The sequence below is a fragment of the Amphibalanus amphitrite genome, unplaced genomic scaffold, assembly GCF_019059575.1.
Source record: "Amphibalanus amphitrite isolate SeventyFive unplaced genomic scaffold, NRLGWU_Aamphi_draft 000417F_arrow, whole genome shotgun sequence".
NCBI classification, from domain to species: domain Eukaryota; kingdom Metazoa; phylum Arthropoda; class Thecostraca; order Balanomorpha; family Balanidae; genus Amphibalanus; species Amphibalanus amphitrite.
In genome coordinates, this window is record NW_024881911.1 from 30,863 (window position 1) to 50,098 (window position 19,236).

General features: G+C 52.6%; 1 protein-coding gene across 1 annotated transcript in view; it reads right to left on the minus strand.

Annotated features, from left to right (window-relative positions):
• The window catches only part of LOC122390989 (prolow-density lipoprotein receptor-related protein 1-like), a gene marked incomplete at its 3' end in the record, with an annotated part of 53,055 nt that overhangs the window by 11,017 nt on the left and 22,802 nt on the right, over positions 1 to 19,236 (minus strand). The window lies entirely within an intron of this gene.

The following is a 19,236-nucleotide window of genomic DNA, read 5'->3' on the forward strand; positions in this document are numbered from 1 at the left end:
CCTACGGGCTCTCCGAGAGGTCCCACCGACACTGTGAGTCCTAAGGTGGGAGGGACGCCGCCGTCCTGGCGGGAGTGCCTTGGCAAATCCCGGTGACAATGCTGATGGGAGCCGACGATACGACGCTAGAAGTCCGGACAGCCAGTTGGCTGGCGCGAGATAACACGTCTCTGCCGCGCCTCTCCGGGCTCGGCAGGCAGAATGGAGCGAGCAGCGGGGATACGACGGGGACGAGACACAGAGAGTGGTCGGAGACAGCACGGTGGGGACGGCCAGCCGAGAGAGACTGTGGCGGTCGGCACACGGTTCCACGCCACGGCGTAAACAGCGACCGCAGCCAGCCCGACAAAAGGCCGGCAACACGTCACGGGTCAGCGCTCGGCGACGGCAGAGGTCAGCGATGTCAGAGGTCAAGGTCGTCCGGGGTGAAGTCGAACAACAGAGTTGCCAGAGGACATTACCTGCCTACATCACTCGGACGTCTGAACGAAATCCTTGTTCGTTCGATATTTCACACAGGCGTATGTGTTAAATCCATTCGTCGTTTAATGCATTAAACGGTCAAGAAAACAGAATCCGGGAGAGGACATGATTTCTGATAAGCACTTCGGTGGTAGATAAGATAAGCGGTGAGTTTGCAGTTAAACGTTACCTTATTATGAAATCAAAGTGCCATCAATTAGCCCAGCAAAATATTTGTATGAGTAGCTCGAGGCAACAAATAAAATCGATAGTGATGGGCTAATTGATGGAGCAGCACGCTATGGTCGGTGCTTTAACACTCGGCCGGCCATCACAACATACGGAGCTGACCGAGTGATGGCGGAACCTAGCGTGTCGCCGTGCACTCGTGCTACTGCCTGTGATGACAGCGGTACCATTCAGCGTGCAGAAACCGTCCGATATACTGCGCTTGCCGTAACGCCCTCGTCACTTAGCTGCACGCGATGAGCAGGGGTGCGTACTGATAATTGTGATTTGACTGCGACGTAACGGCAAAAAGAGAAATGTTATCCAAAATAAATTGCAACCATGGTCAACAGTGGCCCAAATTGATCCCGGGGATAGACAGGGCCAAGTGATTCGGGGACGAAACACAAGGACCCTATCGACACCACACAACTGAAGGAAAGAGAGGAGAGCCTAGCAATACTGAGCACGATGCACAAGAGTCTAGCAAGTAAGTAAGGGCCTGATCGTGACAGCCTAGCAATTTATTGGCGGAGTACGACAAGCCTTAGCTAACGAACCAGAGATGGATTTCGAGGGCCCAGCAATCCAAAGTCGGTGCACGAGAGCCTATTGCTCCACAGTTGGTGCTCCAGAGCCCAGCAATCCCAAAGTGCTCAGCGGATCTACACTACTAAGCCGCAGTGTAGCTCAGCAGTCTCGCTACACTGCAGGGTGTCGATCGCGTCGGCCTGTCGGCGGTGGCCTGTCAGCGACGATGGCGCGGCGGTCCGTCGGCGGTGGCGGTGCGCGTCCGTCGGCGGTGGCGGTGCGCGTCATTAGGCAGCGCCGCGCGCCGCGACTCCGGTCATTTGGCAGGTCATGTTTATGAATGACGATAGCCGCTGGAGCAGGGTGAACAGGCTCCCTCAGACGGACCAGGGCCGCCTATCGGCCGGACGGCGCTCGGTACCCTGCAGACCTGCAACCTCGTCTGCACGGCTCCGTTAGGACTGCTGCCGTCCGGACAGCTGTCCCTTCAGGACTGATGTGCTGCACTGCAGCAGCTACCCCGTGATAGCAGCTGCTAGTTCTGAAAACGGCTGCTCTGTTAAAGCAACTGCCCTGTGGCTGTGACTTGTGAGAACAGCTGCTCACTGAGAAATTCTTTTCCGCGCGAAGATAGTCATGATCCAAATAAGGGCTGTTCTCCTCTGAGAGAATTGCTGCCCCGCCTCTCGTGAAAACAGCTGCTCTGCGCGAGGACTTCTCCGCTATGTGGAATGCATCCACATCCCGTTCCATCTGAGGTGCAAGGACGGTAGCAGTGCCGATTAGCTGTCCACATGGGACCACGCCACCCACGTCCCAGCAGCCTCCAGGGTGCCTACCCTACAAAAGACGTACCTCAATTCATTACTTGTAAACACACACCCACTAATCTCCTACCGCTCTGAGACGAGGACCGGCAGCCAGCCGTGTAATATCCATATGACATCAGCCCATTACACGCTGACGGGAGCACAATCGACGACGTGAGCTCGACGGAGAGACAGCCGAGCCTCCACAGCGTCAGCGGCATCGATTTTACCCGAATCTCTGCAGACACCCAGTTTCAGCCGGCAGACACTGGGTTTCAGGGTGCAGACAGGGTGCGTGGACACGCTGTGTAGGTGTCAGTATCCGCTGCATGCGCGTCCGGTGGATACGTAGCTGCTGCAGGTGTCCGGTGTGTCCGGTGGACGCGACGTTTCTAGGTGCGTCCTTGCCGTGCTGTCCGCCGGGCGGTGACGCGGGAACTGACGTGCAAGAATTCAATTGGTAAATGAGCTATGGCCTGTGGTCCATATTTCTAGTCGAGCTGAGGGACTGGCCGCTGCCAAAGACAGCCCGCCGACATCTCGGTAAATTAGCTACAGTACAGCCACTGCCTGTTAGTGGCATGTGCAGCATTTATACAGAGTTTAGATAACCTCTGATCGCCTGCAGCAGGTGATAGGCGAAATGTGCCCAAATATGAAGTGAAAATAAAAATGGAAATTAGGATATCAACCAAGTACCCAGTACCTACGGAGTGCTATTTAAACATCCTCCCATCATCTCGCAGTCTTGCCTAAGAACTCCTTCATTGTAAGACGTTTTAAATACAGGTAAATATATCGTGTCGTGAGGCTGAGTTTCAGTGGTCCGTTGCAGAAGGCGTGGGGAAGTCGGTGCTGTGTGTGCGGCTCCCACCTCAGCGGCCGGTGCTCGGTCCGCGCAGAGTCCGTGATCCCCATACAGACTGATCCCTCCCCTTCCCGCCCCTCCACGGTCAGACAGCGGTTCATTACATGCTGATGAGCGTCTGGTCTGATACTGATACCGGTCGGCGGGCCGGCCCACCCCTTCCCTGCCCCCCCCCCCCTCCGACATCCGCGGACGGCCGCGAGGTAGGTCAGTACCAGCGGGTATCACTGCTGTCTGGTAATAGATGGCACATCTTATGCTCAGGGCTCGCGTTAAATTGGTTAAACTAGCTAGTATCGATTTATTCTGATTCGTCTGGGCGTCTGACGCTGAATTTTGCATCGATTTTCTTTTATTTCGTCTGGCCCTCGGACGACGAAGATGAAGTCAGCCAAGTGTGCCTATATCGCGAACAAAGCCCGTCGAGCCGTCTGGTCTCCCTGTGAGGCGACTTCAGACGCAGTGTGACATTAACGCCGCAAAAGACAACAGTGGCGCATATCGCTGGGCATTATGTAAATGGCAGAATTATGCGTATTCATAGCGCAGTGAGCCGTCGAGCGACGAGCCGCCGCCGCGCCTCTCGCCGTTTGTCATAGTTAGACTCGCGCTACCGAGGCAAAGCACGCGCCGACAACGCCCCCGGCCGCCCTTGGTCGGAATCAACGGATCACTGTCAGCAGAGGGGGGAGAGGGGGGCTGACACTCGGCGGCTCGCACCTCGCGGCCCATTGAGGCGGAAACGGAGCGGCTCACAAGCCGTAACATTGAGTGAGGCGGGAGTCTGAGTCCCTCAATTACACTGATGAGACGGAGTGAATTCCCTAGTCTGAAGTGGAGTGGGATTCCGTCCCCCTCCTTTATAACATGAAGTGAAGAGGGAGTTATAGTCTCCTCCCCAGACAGTCAGGGAAGCGGAAGTCGAAATCTAAACAGGTCCGCATAGGCACTCCTGCATCAGCCGCCGGGTGAGAAGCCTCGCAGGTCAGAGTAGATGAATTCACGAGCAGCAGTACTGTGTTGATACGCCAACATACACACCGCATAGTGCTGGTGCAGGAAGTGATCAATCAGGTAGCTTGCATAGTACGGTTGCATCTGAGTGACTGCTACCGAAGTTCGTGGACCACCAGCATTGTCGAGGTGACCCGGCGGACCCAATATAAACCGACAGGCCAGCCGGGGAGGCGCGGACAGTGCGATTTAATCGGCCGGATTCGGAGGTTGCACAGTTCCCAAGGCTTCCTCTTTGGTGTCGACCGGGTCCGTCCAACGGCGCAGAATGGAAGAAATGAATTGGTCGGCGGGAGCTCCGAGAGGTAGCCCCTTAGAGTCTCACTGCACTGGCAGACCCTATCAGTGGAAATTCCATGGAGACCCAGCACTGGGGCATCGGGCCATTATTACGACAAGGAAGCCCTCTGACGGATCGCAACCGGCAACCGAACGAAACGAATAGGTACCGGGACTCGACCGCATCGCCACCGCCAACTGGAGCATAATATGATCGTTTTGCGACTGATCACTGAGTCATGCCGGCTCTCGGATGCTATGGATGATATCAGCACTAGACACAACACAACCATGCATCATCATCCATGAATCATACCAGGAACACGGTTCTCCGAAGCTGCTTACTGGATCATACCAGCTTCAATAGCATAGTGCGTGTAGTACATAGCTATTGTGATATTTAAACCAGTATAACGCCTTTTGTGGCGACTAACGGAGCGAGCGAGAGGGTGGGCCTTGCACGTGCGAAATTGCGAGGGGGTACCTCCAACTGACCTTGTGCACGGCACCTTACTAACCGGTCTCTAGCGATGTGCCAAATTTGAGCACAATCGGCCCAGCCGTTCTCGAGATCTTGAAGCGGCACCCTGCACGTGCGCACGTGCAAAATGGGTCCCAACTGACTTGTGCACGGCACCCTACTAACTGCTCCGTAACCGTGTACCAAATTTGAGCGCAATCGGTCCAGCCGTTCTCGAGATCTGGAAACGACCCCTGCGCGTGCGCACGTGCAGCAGCACCCCAACTCTGGCACATGGATATGCATTGCCTAGTGGGTGCCTACCTATGTACATGCCAACTCTCAGCGCAATCGGCCCAGTAGTTACCGAGATATTGCAACAATTACAAAAGTGACACCTCTTCGTTTTGCACGTGGCACGTGCATAAGGGGTCACCCACATGCATCGGGAATAGTGCAATACTTGGTAGAAGGAATGAAACTACCCTACAAAAATCCGCGTGTAAATCGGTCAAGTGGTTGCTGAGATATAAGCCTCGCAAAAGCGTGACCACGGCCGGCCGGCCGGCCGGCCGCTCATACTCAGAAATTTCCGTTAAAGGGACCCTCCCACCTTCAAAAAAGTTAATGAATTGGCATGAAAGTGATGTCGCTCGGTTCAGAAAGAGCAAAAACGAATATCTACCAAATTTCATCGAAAAATATTCACCGGTTTTCAAGATATTAGACTTTTACTTTTGTTTACTTTTTGGGATCTCCTCTGTTCCTAGCGACTTTATTTGAAAGTGCGGCATTTGTTGCGCGCAAAGCAGCATATACCACCGCGTGCTACAAAACGTTTTAGTCAAACATTTAACGGACGTTCGAAAGCCTGATGACGTCATCAGATTCCCGTAATGGTTAAGAGATAGGGACCACGCTGGTCCCACCCTGCAAGTAAAGGGAAGACATTTCTTGAACACCATAAAGCTGCGGGGTTTGCGACCAGGATAAATGGTGGTTTCTGAGCCTGGCCGCAAACTTGGCTATCTCAACTCAAAACTAATGTTAAGGTGGGAGGGTCCCTTTAATCTAAGGAAAGACTACGCTCGCTTCGCTCGCTCCGTAAAGACACCCTGACGCATTTGGTTTCGTTTAGGAAGCTGTGTTATATATCCTGTTCGCAGCACACATCCGACTTCATCTGAACTGTAACAAAAATCGTCACTAAACACGGGACATCCCCGTCAGTACCGGTAGTGAACTGCCGAGGCTACTTGATCCGGGACTTTTACCAGTAGTCAGCTCAGGAGTCGGAGGAAACTCTCCTCACTGAGCAGCTGGAGCGGAACGACGAGACGATAAATGAGACGAGAGGCAGCGTTTAAGACAAAACATGTTAATAATTATAATCTCCCAAGCATTGATGATAAGCAAGCCCTAATCCCTAGTCCATTCATTCTCCCTCCATTTACACTCAAAGGGAACAAATAGTTCGTCACTCACATATAGGTACACCAAAGTTCAAAGCTGCGTTGCATGGATGTTGTAAATTCAAAGCAATATCTTGCAATACAATATCAAGCAATACCTAGGGCTAATAAATCAAGACAGCACGTGTTCAGCCTCTGTGACGTCATGCAGTGGTCCAGTCGTCAGTGGCCAAGTTGTGAGGACTGAATGGTCCTGCATAGTCAGTGTTTTTATGGTTAGTGGTCTGTCGGGCGGGATCCAGCGGTCTCGGTACGGTCGCGGCATTCCAGCAGTCAGTGGTCCAGTGGTCAGTGTCGGGCGGACGGGACCCTGTGGTTTAGAAGTCAGTGGTCCTTCAGACGGGACCGGTGGTCTCGGTCCGGTTCTGGTCCGGTCTCAGGCGCGCCATCAGTCCGAGTGCCCGGGGCTGGACGGGAGGGAGCCGGGCCGCGTGCCGACACGCCAGCACACATAGCTGCACACGGGAGGAGCGCGACGCGCTGTCAGCTCGGCGGTCTCCGGGACACGCCCCGCTCACTGTCCGGAACACGGTGACGTCGCAGCTCAGCCGGCCAGTGACGTCATACCTAGCCATGGACTCACGGCTCAACGAGGACCACTTAGAGCGACTTCATTTATCAGCCGTAGACACAACATCTACAATCGCAATGTCTCACTAATTGACGTCACACTGCCTTACTGCCCGTCATATGTATGACATACTGCACGTTCGCGTATACATGGGTAAGCGCAGCAGCCATGTGCTCCCTCTGTGTCCATACTGCCGACTGGGCGTCACCCACAGGACCTCTCGATGAACGAGACAGTGAGACACATCAAACGGTTCACCAACACGAGCTTTCATCGAATTGCTTAACTTGCCTCCTATTGTACTTGTTGCACCCGTCTCCAACCCAATCACCGATGGGGAGATAGATCTCCAGTTCTCCACAAAATTCCAGCATATGCGATCGAAGGCCGAGCAGTTTAACTTCCCTTACGTAGCGATATGCATCGTGTAGTGTGACGTCATCCCAGTCCACTGATCTCATCCGTTTATCTTTGCTCGTAAACAGCGCCCAGTGTAAGAATGATGGGATAGCCAAGCATATTGTTTAGCTTGATGCAATTACGTTTAGCCGGTATTTATCCAATTAATCAACGCGTAAACCATGCATGTTAAGCGGCAAAAGTCATGGGGTGTGTCCTTCGTTCCGTCATTCGCGGGTGTGCGCTCGCATTTCAATGAGGCACATTGAGGTTCTGCAGCGTCACATTCATCCAACTGCAGTGCGGCGGTGGTCGAGCTGCACGACCACGCACGTGCGCCGTTCTCAGGGCCGTATCGCCGTACCGCCCACACAGCAACGGCCTGCACGGCCCTGCTTCAGGCGCAGTGTGTGCTCCGGAGCCGCCGGACGGGTGGGATCAGCGCCGGTGCAGTAGCGTGGCAGATAGGTACAGGTCACAACCGCTCCGGTAAGCTGGGAGGCAGCTCAATTCATGAGTTCAGAGCCGTTCCAGAGTATGTAAGTACTGCGGGACAGATCAGTGAGCACCTTCATCCTAGAACCACGTAAACATAAGTGAATATCATTCCTAAAATTATAGGTACGACGTGCGCCATAAACTAATACACATATTGCGGTCTATTTTGTGGTCTACGAATGCACCAAACAGCATCGCAGCTCTGGATGTTTTCTTGAAGCAGGAAGGAGGGAGTGGGGGAGGCGGCGCGCGAGGAGCAATGGTGAGATGGGTAATGGCCATCCCGTGGAGAGCGGCCATCGCGCCGAGCCGCCTCGCCCAGGGTGGTCCTCCTCTAGACAGAGCGGCGGACAGTGGGCAGAGCAGGGGAGGCGTGTCGGCGCCCTCCCCGCCGACGGAGAACCCCCTCCCACCGTCCAACGGGGAGGGGGGGGGGGGGAGAGGCGGGGGAGGAGAGTGGTAACCTCGGCTCAGCCACAGATCGCTATAGCCCGTCATCAGACTTCTGTCGTCTGCATAACTATGTACCAGTGGGTTTAGCTGAAATTGACAGCGCCGGCCAGCCGGGCTGGGACGCCTCAATACAGCACAAACATCTGCAGATGACGCACTCGCCCATTTCCAGGACAAACACGACGGTCAACCCTGTCGATTTCCCGGGCAAACACCGCGCCACTGATCCACCAAGCAAAAAGGAGTTATAAATAAAACATGGTAAAATAATCGTGCATATTGCAGCAGACGGTCTTGGCATGGCCGGTCACCTCACATTGCTCTGATTACTAAATAACTTAAATAAAATAAACATTTTAGCGTTTAAGCAGTCCTTCCAATATAAAACCTCTTTCGCAGGAGATATCAGTCGGATAGAATAACACTGAAAAAAACGTAAAACAAAACAGTGTAACTTTCAATATCATCCTACAACTGAAATCGAAAGAAATCGAAAGTGTGGAACACAATCACAATGTTGACGTGGCCAGTATGGAATAATGTATGGCGAACAGACTGAATTAAATTCATAGTTCATGACAATTTATAATTAACTGACATGTCTGCATGCAAGGGATGTTAATGAAAAATGCAGAATGCACCACCACCTAATCAATGCGTCATGAAAGCATGGATCTCCATTTCAACGTAGTATAAGCCTGATACTTTTAAGCGATCCAACAGAAATCCCCGTAAATCCCACCAAGCCACCGTTGCTTCCAAGCGGTCATCATCACCGGGCTCAAAGCACCTTGGAGAATCCGGCCAGCACAGCGTAAAGATGAGCCGGGCCGGGCCGACCCGGTCGCGCCGTCCGCGGTGCAGCCATTTGGCTGGCATCGTTTATGTAGTGGTCGGTTAGCCATTTCAGCGGCGATCGTCAGCCCCATCCCGATGGAAATCGACCCCGGAAACTCGACCACTCTCCGAAATCCACTCAAACGCTAAGCGCTCTCAGGGGTGAGTCGGCAGAGGCGTCGCCGGAACGATCAGTTGAACATGGTGTAGGTATATACTTTAAACGGTACCGTAAACCGTGGGGAGCCGCGCGGTCAGCTGTACCATGAGTTATGCTGGATATAATAAGCCGAGTCGTAATGTTAGCCATGCACGCACACGCACAACGCATACACATAAATCACACGCTGTGTCTAAGCTGAGGCGCCGGCACCCATCGTCTGCAGCATCAGCATTTCCACTTCCCATTTCTTGTTTTTATCTCACAATCACGGAGTGGATCCGATCAAATTACACAGTCTTCCAAAACTGCAGTATATCATCCCGTCTCAGCGGAAAACGATGCCGTTTGAGCATCAATCATCATGAAAGCTGTCTGTGTGGACAGGCGGGTAAAAAGCTGCGCGGCACGAGGCTGCCCGGCCCGGCTGGACAGTGGACAGCCGAGGGAACAGGCCCGGCTCGGCTGGGCGCGGCTCAGCTCAGCTGGGTCTCTCGAGTCCAAACTCACCCGGCTGGGGCTGACTCCCGCGCTGCATGCAGCGTGACACAGACGCGTGTCCCAGGGCGGATAAAATGCCGAGAACAGATAACCGAGGTATCGGCAGCCGAGGATAGAGAAGCCGGGGAAGAGGTGCAGGGTAGCCAGAGACTTAAAGCCTGCAGAAGACCGCTAATGGAGGCTGCCGATAAGCCCAAGGTCCCAGTGCGAACTTAGATGGGTCGGCAAGACCGAAAGTGTGGCATCACGACTGCACTGACAGTCCCGACGGGGGCTGGCTGAACCAGGGAGCTTTTGTAGCACTCCAGCTAAACGATCTCCATCCTGCATAGCGGACAGCACGGCGCGGATGTCCGCGCTGTCGCCAGCACGACGCGGAGAGCACGGCAGTGCGGCACGACCGCCGTAATAGCTGCGGGCACGGCGCGACACAGGACCGCCTGGAGCGCCCGGGTCCACGAAAAACACGACCATTCCGCCCCCCGCCCCGGCCGAGTCCGGCAGGGGAGCTTCCGGCGGCAGACGCGGCCATTTTCCATCGCTGTGGCCGGCAGCAGCCAACAGCCAGAGGACAGCAGGCAGCAGGCCGCAGCTAGCAGACAATAGAAGCTGCCAAGTGTCAGCAACCAGCGACCACCTTAAATTGTGTTGAACTTGCATGTTTTGAATTACGAACAGATTAGTGATCTAAACGTTCAAATGAGCCTCGTTAGCATGCCCTATGCTCTCTTTGCGAAATAGGTTATAGGTAGGTACCTATCACTGGTCGACGTGTGCAGTTAACCCCTCAAGATCCTACAGATTTCAAGTCACAAGAGTCACAGTGACTTATCAGATAACACACCCAATATCATAGTCGTCTCAGTCATGTAAGCTGTTGTGCTGTGCCTACATACACAGAACGGACACAGAGTACAGACTGGTAACGCACTCCAACAGCCGGGCAATGAGGCTTGAGCGTGCTGCCTCGTCGGTAAAAGCCGACAGAGAAGGACACGTGGGGCGGAAACGGCCGGCCTCCCGCCGAAGTGGTCCGACAGGAGGGTCCCGGTCGCTCGTCTGTGTAATGACGTGGCCACCGCGACGCTTACGTAGTCGCGCAATCCTGCCGTGCGGCTGTGTGTTCTTACAAGTGCATATCTAGGTACGTTGCGCTGCAGACTTTGAAACATGCCGTTTTGTTTATTCAGCTGCACGAGAAGTCCAGAAAATGCATGCAAAGACTCTAACTAGTTTTCATTCAGGATTCTAAGCCAAAAGAGAGGGAAACATTTCAGACGAGATTATGGAATCCAAATAGGTGCAACGGAATGATAATTGGATCAATAGCGCCCAACGACAAGTATATAAAGATGACTAAGCATACGTTCTAAAAACAGATTTGTCTATCTGAGCCGGACACACGGTCGTGTGATGGGTCTGTCAGAGGCCGCCGCGGAGCTCTGATGCCACCCCCGTCTGTCGCGGCCGCTGCCCACCGCACCCACCGATCCAGCGTGCCCATCTGCATGCTGCCGACGGCACTGGGCGTCTCTGCCGGCCGCCGGTCGGAGGTGCGCGCGGAGGGCTCACAGGGCGGCTCAGCGGCCGGCGCCGGCGGCATACTGAGCCCGTGTGCCGGCGTCAGCGCGCTCGCAGTTACAGCGCACTGCAGACGGCCGCTGCAGCCTGCACAACGGCTGACGATCTGTCATGATTCGCATGCTCAGACGGTCAGACCGCGCCTCTCAATCGTGCCCGCCGGCCCTTACGGAGGCGAGGGGCTGGGCCCGCCGCGCGTCGAACAGCCTACCAGCCGCCGGCCACCGCACGAGCCAAGGCCCGGCGCGAGCCGCCATTCAATGTGCCGATCACCCGCCAGTGAAACGCTCGTAGCTCGGACCACGCACTTCAATATTTGGCAAGCCGGAGCTGCGCTGGTGGAAGTAGTGTGCAGTTCGGGGATAGACTTATCGTAGGTACTCATTTTCAAGAGATGATAATGAGCGCTTCGATTAAAATAACATTTTTCCGATCTTCCCACAAAAAGACCGGAAAACTCGGGTACTGTCAGACCTTTTTTGACAATATAAATAGTTAGAGAAAAGCAAATCGAGGTCTCACGGTGCAAAATGACTCAATTTTGGTACCACTTGCATAGAAAGTACAGGCATTGAAAAATCCGAGTGGCGAGTGCCGCCTGTTTACTGCAGGATCTCGACTAGCTGAATCGCCTGTAGCCTGTAACTGGCACATTGCATTACGCCAGTTTCAGAAAAGAGCGACCCACTCTCCCTGTGGTCCCCTCCGTAGGGGAGAGTGGGGTAATTTGGCCGGTGGTGTAAATTGGCCGCCCCACCTGTACGATGTCTAATAAAAGTGAGTGAAATAACTCTAGTCTCTATTCATTTGTCATGGGTAGAAATAACTGGAGGACAAATGTCAAAACTTTACCCCTCGTAGTTTTATTCAAAATTAATAAAACGTTAATTTCATTAGAAAATGGTAAATTTTACTTCTGTTTACAAAGTTGTATAACATGTAGTATTTGGGCTCAAAACGAATTCAGACATTATAGCGCCACTCTTGGGAGTGTTTCGCGGTTCCAAGAGCAATTTCATCTAATTCCGTACAGCCGTGATGACTTTATACACAAAAATTTTCAGAATGGCAATATGGGGTAATTTGGCCGGGACTAGCGGGGCAACTTGGCCGGTGCGCTCATGGTCACTATGCTGGGACGGCCGAGTTTTCATGGTCAATTGTACCATAAATGACATGATTCATGACCAACTTTGACTACTTTGATGCCTTACTTCCGATTGGTCAACTGTAAGAGCATGTGACGTCATCAAAGGTTACCAAACGTTTTTTGCTAATAAATCCTTACATAAAAATGGTACAGCCGCACAAATGGTCTCATTCTGTTCAGCTCGCCAAGGCGCATCGAATGATATGCATGATGACCTTGAAATCACGTGACCTTGAGGTCAAGCGACCTGAGGTAACGTGACCTGAGGTCAACCTTTGAGCTTGACTTCTCGAGGTCAACACATATACACGGGCGTAGGAACGTCATGAAAAGTGGGTGGGCCACCCTGTCAAGGGGCCTCCTTTTCCAGGGGGCCTCCTATTTTCAGGGGCCTCCAACTTTTGCCTCGTCCTGCTGGCTGCTTTCAAGTATGACCTCTAAATCTAGCTTCTGAGATCGGGCAGATGTACCCAGGGGCGTAACCGCTTAAGCGAACAGTGCGGAAAGTCCGCACCATTTTTAAAACTTGTTCTCCCTCCGATTTTTTTAGAATCTATTTGCCGCAAGCGGCGCATGACCCCTGAAAACCCTTACACAAATGTCTTCCTCATAGGCGCCCTCTTTGGCATATAAGCGCCCTATGTACAGTCATCAGAGACATCCCTATATGTCCCACAGTCGCCCCGTTGTTGCACACAATGTGCGCTTATCATAGGCGTCTCTCTTTTATGGACACTTGAAGGCGCCTCTCTTTGCCATGCCGGCGCCCCTGTTTCTTATGAATGCACCCCCATGGCATTGATCAATTGCATTTGCAGACCTCTATTGCATGTGGACGCCCATATATGTAGGCCTCAGAGGCGCCCCTCTTTCGCATTGAGGCGCCCCTATGGGCTTCATAGGCGCCCCCTCTATTGCACGTAGGTGCCCTACTGTCTCAGAACCGCTCCCCTTTGGCATGCCGACGCCCATCTTTCGTACGGAGGAGCCGCTGTGGTTCTTAGAGGAGACGGCATGGTGCTCCCAGACGCAGATGGGGCTCTCGGAGTCGACAGTGTGGGACCTTCAGTCGCTGATGGGTGCCCGCCAGATGTGGACCCTCGAAGACGCCGGTATGGGGTCCTCAGAGATGCCGGTATGTGGCCCTTAGAGACACCGGTGTGAGCCCTCAGATACTTCAGTGTGAAGCCCTTACAATTGCTGGTGTGGAGCTATGAATGCGCTGGCTTAAATCCCTCAGAGGCCCGTACATGGACATTAGAGCTCAGTGAGAGCTTGTGTGGTGCCTTCAGTGGCCTTGTGGAGCCGTTAGACATCAACATGGTGCTCTCAGGAGCCGGTGAGTCCTCAGAGTCACCAGTGTGGGGCCTTCCGAGCTCCGAGATACTGGTGTGGGGCCCTCAGAGGTGTCGGTGTGGGTCCTTCAGCTGTACCTATAGAGCCTTGAGATGCACAGGTGTGATGGCCCACAGAGGCGCCGGTGTGGGACCCCCAGAACCACCGATATATGGCCCTAAGCGACACTAGTATGACCCTCAAAGGCGCCGCTGTGTGGCGCTCATAAACACTGGTGTGGAGCCATCACAGGCGGGTGGAGCCGTTAGAGGCCGGAAAGGGCCCTTAGATGCCTACAAGGAGCCTTCAGAAGCCGGCGTGGCACCCTTATGGGGATAAGCGTGTCTACTTAGGAGCCCTTGAGGTGCTCTCATGAGCTCTGTGGGGCCCTATCGAGCCGAAATATAGTCACGGCCAGTTGCCGCCGCATGGCTCTTCGGACTATCATTCTCAGGGGCCTCATCTGCCTAGTTTGAATGGAAGGGCCTCTCAGACCATCAGTCTCATGGGCCTCCTCTGGCTAGCATAAATAGAAGGGCCTGTTAGACCATCAGTCCTAGGGACCTCCTCTGGTTAATATAAATAGAAGAGCCTCTCAGACCATTAATCTCAGGGGGCTCCTGTGGACAGTATAAATAAAAGGGTCTCTCAGACCACCAGGGGCCTACCTAGAAAAGTGTAAATGTGGATAGAGGGCCCCCTCAGATTCATTAGGAGTGGACTTCTCTATCAGTCTCAGGGGCCTCTTGTGGCCAGTATGAATATAACAGCCTCTCAGACCATCGGTCTCAGGGGCCTCTTCTGACTATTGTGGATAGAGGGCCCTCCCAGACTACCGGTTTCAGGGGCCTCCAGTGGCCAGTTATATGAGCAGAAGGGCCTCACAGCCATCATCACAGCCATCAGCCTCGGGGGCCTCTTCTGACTGGTGTGAATATGAGGGCCTCTCATACCATCAGTCTCAGGGGCCTCCTCTGCCTAGTGTGAATATAAGGGCTTCCCTGGCCATCAGTTTCAGGGGACTCTTCTGACTGGTGCCGGATTGAGGGACCTCCCAGACCGAAAGTTTTGGGGGTCTCCTGTAGCCAGTATGAATAGAAGGGCCTCTCAATCCATCAGTCTCATGGGCCTCTTCTGCCTGGTGTGATTATAAGGGCCTCTCAGGTCATCAGTTTCAGGGGCCTCCTCTGACTACAGTGTAGATGGATAGACCTCCCAGACCATCAGTCTCAGGGGCCTCTTCTGACTATTGAGGATAGAGGGGCCTCCTCTGACTAGTGAGGGTAGGGGGCCTCGGCTAGACCGCCAGTGTCAGGGGCCTGTTCTGACTAGTGTGGATGGAGGGGCCTCCCAGACCACCAGTCTCAGACCTCTGACCAGTGTGGATAGAGGGGCCTCCCAGACCGCCAGTGTCAGGGGCCTCCCCAGACCAGTGTGGATATTGGGGCCTCCTCAGATCCACGAGGGCCTCTCAGCCCTCAGGCCATCAGTCTCAGGGGCTTCGACTGACAAGTATGAAGAGGGCCTCCTTGGATCCATCGCGGCCCCTTAGAGTCCGTGCGTGGGGATTCGTGGAACTTATTTTTACCGAGTTTGCTTATTCTGGAAGGTGACGACGTCCTCTCAAATCGAGACGAGGGGCCTCGAGTAAAAAGTGGGTGGGCCAAAACACATGGTTGGCCCCCCCACCTCGAAAAGTGGGTGGGCACTTGCCCACCTGGCCCCCCCTGTTCCTACGCCTATGCACATATATGTTTCGATGCGGAATGACGCGAGCATTACGATGGTACTCGAAGTTTTGGCCTAGCTTGATTACTTCAAAAGTTATTCGTAAAAAAACTGTCTTCGCATCTAGAGCCGCTAATTTGGCTATTTTGACCCCTGTGACCCCATGAGTCAACCTCCAAAATGTGGTAAATGCGTCATAGGACACACGTCATTGCTGAATCTGAAGCTGACTCGCAATATAACAGAAAATCCCGACCGCAAACTAACACCGGCCAAATTGCCCCACACCCCCGGCCAATTAACCCTGCTAGTGGGGCAATTTGGCCGCCTTGCAGACCTTTGTAATACGTCACAATTTCAATATAAGTAATTACTCCATCATTTCAAGGTCACTGTCCAGTAAAGTAAAATGAATGCGACACCTGCCAGCGTTGAGAAAATGCAGAAATGTGTCGTCAGTTTTAAGTTACATCGTTTTCTAAAAAAAGCGGCCAAATTACCCCACTCTCCCCTACCTCTCCCTGTGGTCAGTCTGTGCGCGGTCCCCTGTATAGCTCGAGTCTCCCCATCCCGCTGACACGGGCCCTCTGCCGTGTCTCGGCGCCTGGTCAGCCGTCGGGCGCGGTGGCGGGACGTGGTCTTTTTATCTGTCACGGCGCGATATTAATGTGCGCCCGGCCTGGCCTCTATGCGCGCCGGCCGGACCTGACCCAATCTGGGCTGATCCGTCGCCGAGCTCATTGTGACGCGCAGCGCGCCATCTCCGCCCTCTGCCACTGGGCGCCAGATACGACGCAGACGCGCCGCCCTGCGCCTCAGAAGACGCAGACGCACCGGGTCAGCTCAGGCTATATAGGGCTAGGTATGGCAGACACAACAGATTAGCCACAGATCGGCTCGGCTGTTCAAGATTTTAATATTTTTCTTTAAGGTGTGAAAATGTCTTTATAAGGTGTGAAAAATAACGAGCTGACTTCACGGCTATTGTATCCTTGTTTCATGCAAACATTTCTATAGCTATACTTTGCATTCATTACTTGCTGCAAAAGCATAGAGGAACATAGCTTCTAGCAAGCTTCTGTCTGCATTTCGGCCATCCTGATAAACTATCAATTCAGAGCGGGCGGAGCTGTGCAGCGTGCAGACAATAGATGCACAGCAGACCGCCTCTCTGGTGCAGCGGGTCGGGGTCAGACGGTGAGGTCGGAGGGAGGGGAGGGAGTCTGCCGTCTGCCCGGCCGGCCGACGGCGGCTGACTCAGGCGGAGCAGACGGTGGCCGGCGGCGCGCGGTCAGCAGCAGCGCCGGGGTCCGGCTGCACCGGTCTCCCTGTGACCCGATCCGCCGCCGCCTCCGGTGGCTGCGGCCGGCCGCACCCCAGCTGAGGCCTGCAGCATCCCCGCGCGCAGGCCGCAGCTCCCACACCTATAGATGCAGCCGGGCACTCCCCCAGCTGACTTCATCCCCTCAGCAGGGTCCGCAGCTCCCCTCTGCAGCTCTCACAGCGCTGCGGCTGGGCTAGCAGCTTCCCAACTGAGGTCGGTCACTCCCCCAGCTGGGGAGAGCCGCTCCTCCAGCCGAGGCCACTTGTATTTCAGTCAGCTGGGGCTGAGTTGTCTGAAAACGTCTGGAGCCGACTATTGCCCATGCCCATGCCCGGAGTCCATGCCCACGCCTATGTTGATCGGCCTGCACCGACCATACATATTTAGTACGGTGCATGTTCGCTGTGCACAAAGTGCAGTGAGGAATATAGCGTACATGCACAATGTACACATTGTAAGTAGGTACAGTATACGGCATATTTGCAGTGTCCCCAGCCGGCCGATGGCCGTCCTCCCCAGCTGAGCCACTCAGCAGCTCTGAGCCTTTGACAGTCTGCCGGCGGACGTACCGGTCCAGTTGTCAACGTGCAGACGAGATCGAATGGCACAAAGGCGACCGATACCCTATCGGCGCTTCAAACACACACGCCCATCGCGCGTCAAATTTCGGCATCGCACTTCTATATCGGCATCGCACCACACTACATCAACACTCCAGTTGCTATGCAACTGTGAACAATGCAAGAACACAAGCAATGGTTATTGAACGCATCAATGCGCTTCAGTTGGAGATAAAGTAAACAGCATTTCCCTTCGTTCAAATAGTCTTAACCCTCGCCCGCACATGCCATTTTCCCATCCTAAAACGCACATGGGGGGGGGGGGTGGTTGCCACCCCCCGCGCCATTTCGTTCCTGTTGGAGATAGAGCTTAGCGGTAAAGACCAAAAAGATTCTTTGGGAAGAGACGAATCCAATGATACCCAGTTTTACCTTCTCAGGTCAGTCATTGACCTCCCAGGTCAGGTCAAACTAAAAAATGTTGCTGTTTTGGGTCACCGTTGGATATCAAGTGCGCTGCTTATCAAATACCGATGACGATGCTGTTTTCTGGTGCCAAGCCAGCTAGAACCTCTTTGTCACACTACCCGACCAGAATTTTGCTGCTGAGGTCATTTCAGGTCAAGTTAGGTCAAGGTCAATTATATGTGTATGTATGTCTGTGTGTGTCTGTGTGTATACTGATGTGTGCACCGATTGTTTTTGGGTCAATATTACATGAAATCATGATCTGAGAAGCTTTTACCAAAAATGCAATCAAAAAACTTCACAAAAAGTAAATTCGGCTTGCCTAAAACGCAATTATCTTAGATGACCTAGGTTGACCTTGACCCTGACCTTGACCCCTGTACATCGTCGAACAACATGTTCCATGATAGGTGGGAGGTAAGACTGGCAAAAAAGGCCGAAATCAGGGTGTCAAAAGCTCACAAGGCCCATGGCAAACGCAAGATGTTGAGAATTGGCCATTTGGGTCATGACATGACCTCAAAAACAAGGTCATATCTCCGTCGACAGACTTGTAAGCGATTCAAAAAATTCAATCAATTCAATCACGACTCACTTGATGAAATGACCGATTCAATCATAACTCAATCAAACAGTCTGATTTTCCAAGCGATTCAATCACGACTCATGGACCTTGTGATTCAACTCAATCGCGACTCATCCCATTATCAGTGATTCAGGGAATGACTCAACTCATGATTCAGCTCAACGCGATTCAATCAACATGTTATATATAATATATACATATGTGATATCAATTTAAGAAATTTTTGGAAACTGATAGCAAACTGATACCAACCAAATACACTGGGAGAATACCAAAAAACATAGAAAAGTACTAAGTCTATACTGAACTCAACAAAATTGTAGGTATTGATATAAATATGGTGTAAAGATGATAATTTAAGTACAGAATACACAAGTTCTGTTACAAATGAAGCTACCAGAGGACTTATAAATTTATTCATCTGCCTGACGCTTGCAAAAGGAAACATATGCAAAATTTCACAGAACACTACAACATATTATTATCAGCATCTTCGAAAAGGACCATAATTTGCAAATCAACTGTGATACCCAAACTAAAATAGCTGGTGATCAGCCATATCAAAAAATATTGATTGATACTTTATGAAGCAGTGGTAAAGCCGGTTAAGTATTACACAGGACTAGACATTTTCGGCGCGCTACAAGTTTTCGTAACTAGGTATCAAGACTACGGATTATGGACACTTACGAAGCTATTCAATAGTTACGTAATAAAAATTTGAATGCTCTCATGATAAAACTACCTCAACCATCCATATCTTCAAGGACAAAAAACAATTCCAAGCCCCCCACGACACTATAACTTCATACGAGGCGGAGATTTGTAATGGCCTGGCTACACTATGCGTTTTTTGCGTGCGTTTTTTGCTTTTGCGAGTTTGCATGATTTGCGTAATATGGTTCTAGAAAGAAACGATATTACGTTTTTGTTATATTTTTTTTATAAAAACTTTTAATTAT